The sequence below is a fragment of the Muscardinus avellanarius genome, assembly GCF_963383645.1.
Source record: "Muscardinus avellanarius genome assembly, chromosome: 16".
Classification (NCBI taxonomy): Eukaryota; Metazoa; Chordata; class Mammalia; order Rodentia; family Gliridae; genus Muscardinus; species Muscardinus avellanarius.
In genome coordinates, this window is record NC_137802.1 from 37840864 (window position 1) to 37846419 (window position 5556).

Here is a 5556-nt window from a genome sequence, read left to right on the forward strand (position 1 = left end):
TACATCCTTTAGTCCAGCAATACCAATTTGGGGAATGTATTATTTTTTAATTCATAATTGATTTTTATTTAAATATTATAGGGAGCAATTTCCAGCATATTTTATAAAAGTAATGCCTGTAGCAAATGTTTTATATCACTAAATTTTATTGAAGAGCTGCCTTTTTTACTCTTAAGGTATTAATTTCAATTGGTGGAGACATGCCTTTTTTTTTTTTTTTTTTTTTTTTTTTGGTGGTACTGGGATTCCTGGAAGCCCTTCTACCTCCGGGCTACACTCCCAGACACCTATTTTTATATATATATTTGGAAACAGGGTCTCTTAAGCCAGCGCGGCTGGCTTCAAACCTGCGCGATTCTCCTGTCTCCACCTCCCAAGCGCGGGGATTACAAGCGGGTGCCACCACACCCAGGGACACATACCTTTAAAATAGAAAGTTTCCATCATTTATTCAAATGTCAAAATTAAGATTATTGAGAAGTTTTTGTTTTGTGGCTGGGCAAGATGCTACTAGCATATTTTAGGTAAATAACATTCTTTATTAAAAACTATGGGGATCATTCTGTTTAAAACTTTCCAGGAGCCGGGTGTGGTGGCGCACGCTTGTAATCCCAGCATTCGGGAGGCTGAGACCGGAGGATCGTGGACAGCCTCAGCTACCTAGTGAGGCCCTCTGCAACTCAGTGAGACCCGGTTTCAAAATAAAGAATAAAAGATAGGGCAGGGGTGTAGCTCGGAAGTTGAATGCCCCTGGGTTCCACCCCCAGACTCGCAAAAACAAAACAACAACAACAGAAAAAAAAACTTTCCAGGTAATTCGCAGAAAATAGATATATTTGTTCAAATTATGTATCAAATGGCAGGGCTACTAGCTATATAGACATTTATTAGGTGAAGCAGCTCTTTAAAGAAATAAGATGCACAAAGTCTATCTTGGTATACTGCACATAATTGAAATGAAAGCTACCTGGAAGACTGATATTGTTATGCTATCTTCTGTAGGATCTTGAAAAAAAAATCACAAGTTTAGTAGTCTATTTGTGCTTAAAATATTCATCTGCGTGAGGACCTTAAAGAAAAGAAGACCTCTGTACGCGGTTCAGAAGAAAGTTATAAATTTCTTTGAATTTCACTGTTATTTAAACCGCTTTCCTAAGTCAGACCCTCCTTGGCAGCTAGCACCGTTTTTCAGGTCTAATTGGCAACCTGAGGCGGTCCCTCTGGTATTAGCAAAGTAAAGGAGGTGGTGATGGCAGACCAGGCTGAGGCCATTAGCCCAGGCCCCGGAACTGCACTGGCACCTTCCCCTGCATCTTCTCACGCTCGTCTTCAAGCCCGTCATCCACCGGGTGCTCCATTTCTTCAAGTTCCAGATGGTTTGCATTCTGTCCATCCTTGTTAACGTTGACATTATTGTTAGGAGCCTGTTGCTGACCTTCTTTTCTTTTTTTTCTTTTTATTTATTTTTTGTGGTACTGGGGAATAGAACCCAGGGGCATTTGACCTCCGAGCTACACCCCCTGCCCTATTTTTTATTCTTTATTTTGAAACCAGGTCTCACTGAGTTACAAAGGGCCTCTAAGTAGCTGAGGTGGTTTGCGAACCACGATCCTCCTATCTCAGCCTCCTAAAGGCTGGGATTATAAACGTGCACCATGCCTGCTTGACCTTTTTTTTTTTTTTTTTTTTTTTTGAGGGTCTGAGGGTGGAACCCAGAGGCATTTGACCTCCGAGCTACACCCCCTGCCCTACTTTTTATTCTTTATTTTGAAACCGAGTTGCAGAGGGCCTCACTAAGTAGCTGAGGCTGATTGGGGACCACGATCCTCCTGTGTCAGCCTCCCGAATGCTGGGATTACAAGTGTGCGCCACCATGCCTAAAAGGAAACCACCAGCTTGGGTTAAATAAACCAGTAGCATGGCTTCCATTACATTGATAAACCAACTAAAAGAAGAATAGAAGTATTCACTGCTAAGGAGAATTGCAGCTTGTGAGAATGTGCATATCCAGCATAGCCAGTCAGGACTGAAGTCTTCATTTAGCACTGGCCCTCCCTGTGCACTCATCTGAACATTCTCATTCATGGGTCGATTTTCTTGGCCACTAGGTTTGCAGCTGGTGGGGGTTCTTCTCCAGGAACAGGTGCCAAATTTAAAGGCTGTGATACAGCAGGCTGGGCTGGACTGGCATTTGAAGAGGCCTGAGCCGAAACTGTAGCTTGGTATTGCATATAATACGGATGAGCATACATCTGCTGCCGCCATAGCTTCTGCAGTGGGCTGAGAGTGCAGTGGGCTGAGAGTACACTGGGATTCCAGGTGGGAAAGTTTGCCCAGGAACTGTTTGCATTTTATACGGAGACTGATGGCTTTGCGCCGTTCGGGTTGTGCTTGTGGGAGGGTACGCTGCCTCAGTCCTTCTGAGGAAGGTGTAGCACTAGGCAAGGTTCCTTGACTTGATGATGGAGTTGTTGATCTTGGATGATCTGAACTAGAATTGCTGGATTTTGGAGGACTGGGAGGAGTCCTAGAAGTGCATACTCGATGAACCATATGATACTCATCTTGTTTTCTGAGACTGTCTTTTGGCTGCAGATGATCAGGAAGTAGTCTGCCCGAACATACCAATGGTTTGCTAGGGTACTGGTTAGGTAGATGGGCGGCTAATAGTGTGATCACTGTATTTCTGATTTGGTACTTTAGTGACAAGGGTCACAGGAGTCTCCATCCCATTTTGATCCATGGTGACCCCAAAGTCAGGCAGAGTCAACAGGAGCAGCAGATAACCCCTAATAAGCTGACATGGTGACCGCTAGCACCGCTGGGATGGGATGACAGCAAGTTCTCAGTACTCTGTGTCCAAGTCAGTCTTTTGTGCTTTGGGCGATACAAAGGCCATTGTCGGTAGCAAGGATGGACAGAGGCGGTGCGGTGGGGTCTGGGTGCCAGGCCATGGGTGCAGCTCGTCCCACCAGGTCCAGGTTCCGGGTTCCGCCGGGCTCAGGACTGAGATGGGCCGTGGGCCACTGCCACCCTCCACACCCAGCCAGGCGGCACTGCACAGTAGCAGCAGGGCCTTCTCCCTTCCGCAGAGAATGTATTCAATAGAAATAATGACATCAGGGGTGGGAATTGGGTAGGGGTTAAATCAGTGATGTGTACATGTTTGTACACACAAGTTTTTTTTTTTTACCACAATATGATGTATGAATATAATGCACCAATAAAATTAAAAAAAAAGAAATAATGACATCAGGGCTGGGCGTGGTGACACACACCTGTAATCCCAGCACTTGGGAGGCTGAGACAGGAGGATCACAGGTTGGTGGCCAGCCTCAGTAACTTAGTGAGGCCTTCTGCAACTTAGACCCTATTTCAAAATGAAAGATAAAATAGGGTTGGGGGTATAGTTCAAGCATAGAATGCCCCTGGGTTCAATCTCCAGTACGAAAAAATAAAAAAAAAGAAAGAAAGAAAGAAAGAAAAGGAAGGAAAAGAAAGAAAACAACAAAATAATGGCATCCTCGGGGAGGATAATAGAGAAATGTCAAATAAATAATGCAAATAAATACATGTATACTACAGAATATACTGCAGAACACTCTGGAGGTATTGAAGAGTGAATTAGACCCATACATTTGGCCTGGAGGAAATCCCAAGATGCTCTGATTTAAAGCCAACTAGCAAATGCAAGGAACAATAGCTGTATCCCAGTACTTGGGAGACTGAGGCAGGAGAATTGTGGGTTCACGGCAGCCTCGGCAATTTAGCAAGACTTTGTTTCAAAATAAAGAATGAAAAGGGCTGGGGGCGAAGCTCCAAGGTAGAATGTCCCTGAGTTCAATCTCTCGTACCACTAAAAAAAAAAAAAAAAAGCATCAGGCAACTATCAACACAATGCTATAGTGCATGACGGGGAGGGCCAGACATAACAGGGAATGGTTGTTGTATGATTAAAAGATCCTGAAGAGCCGGGCGTGGTGGCACACGCTTGTAATCCCAGCATCCGGGAGGCTGAGATAGGAGGGCTGTGGTTCCCAGCCAGCCTCAGCTGCTTAGTGAGGCCCTTTGCAACTCAGTGAGACCCTGTTTCAAAATAAAGAATAAAAAAATAGGGCTGGGGGTGTAGCTCGGAGGTCGAATGCCCCTGGGTTCCATCCCTAGTACTGGGGGAAAAAAAAAAAAAAAGATCTTTTAGAAAGGTCTGGAAAGCTATGTCATATATTACAGGATGTTTCTGTGATTGCCTGGAGCAATTGGGATGGGGGCAAAGGAAGAGAAGACATTAAGTTAAAAGATCTCTATCGTTTGACTTGTCATAATGAGTGCGTACTACGTTTGTAATTACAGATATTCATAACTTGGGGAGAAGGGCCTGGGAGAGCCGGGCCTCTGTTAGGGGTGAGCAGGTGCCTGTGTGCAGCCTCGGCCTCCCTCCCCAGTTTCTCTTCTATTCAAATGAGCTCATTAAACAAAAGTAAGCTAGCTTTCATTTCCTTGGTTAAGTGGGCTTAGATCCTGGGATAAAAACAGAATCATTTGCATATGTAGTGACCCTTTCTTTCTACCAGTGAACTCCAATAATAAATTAATTAGAGCTATTCAGTCCTGAGTCTCCCGGAGGAGACCTTTCCTTTGGTGCGGTGGTTTGTCTGAGCCAGCTGGGGCGCGGTGCATTGTTAACGCCTCTGCACACAGCCCTGCAAGCCGGTGTCAGCCCCTGGGCATCTGACGGCATCTGAGCGCTTTGCTCGTCTCCGAGGCTCAGCCAGTTAAATATCTGCCCGAGTGACCCAGGAGAATGCCATTTGCCTCTCTGCTCCCTGCTTCTCAGTCACACTGGGGGGAACCCTTTCTTCTGAGCCCGAGCTACTCAAGAGGTCACAGTCCCACGGTCACCATGACAACTACCTTCAGGGTATGACTGAGGGGGCCCAGAAGAAAGTCGGAGACTTACCAGGGGGCCGGGAGAAAGCCACTTTCACACAGAGGAATTTCCAAGCCTCAATTATTGGGTTGCTAAACTTGGCACTGCTCTATATGGGATGTTATTTTTGAAAAGTTGCTCCAGGTTACTTTTTGGGTAAAATTTTGTAATTTTATTTTAAACACACAATTGAGACTTCCCTATATTAAGAACCGTGTTGTGAATTCTTTTGTAAAGTGAATAAAAACCGCTTCTAGTCTTAGTACCAGCGCAGATGCTCAAATGGCAGGTCATTTTAAAGTTCAGCACCCAAGTTTTTTTGGGGTTTTGAAGGGAGAGGACAGCACGTGTGTGGGTGATAGTTGGGGAGAAATCTCTTCTGAGTACCACCTCTGGGTGGTATTTGGAGTCTGTCTTAAGTTTGGGTTCTACCAAGAGAAAAACTGGGCCCAGCACTCCACTGCCCAGGTACAGCCAGGGCAGTTCAGGAGAGAGCTGGACAGAGGGAGGAAGACGCCAGATGGGTATCCCAGATTCAGCCTGACCCCAGGGGAAGCCCCGAGGTATATATAAATGAGCACCCCACAGCTTATCACCTTGAGACCCAGGCGCTGGGCTTTCAGACGTAA

General features: G+C 45.5%; 1 pseudogene across 1 annotated transcript; it reads right to left on the minus strand.

Annotated features, from left to right (window-relative positions):
- Positions 1-1194: 1194 nt before the first annotated feature.
- Positions 1195-2743, minus strand: LOC308275203 (homocysteine-responsive endoplasmic reticulum-resident ubiquitin-like domain member 2 protein; annotated as a pseudogene). The gene is made up of 2 exons: positions 1873-2743; positions 1195-1438 (listed from the first exon to the last, which is right to left on the minus strand). The product of its transcript is annotated as a homocysteine-responsive endoplasmic reticulum-resident ubiquitin-like domain member 2 protein (transcript).
- Between the last annotated feature and the right edge of the window lie 2813 nt (positions 2744-5556).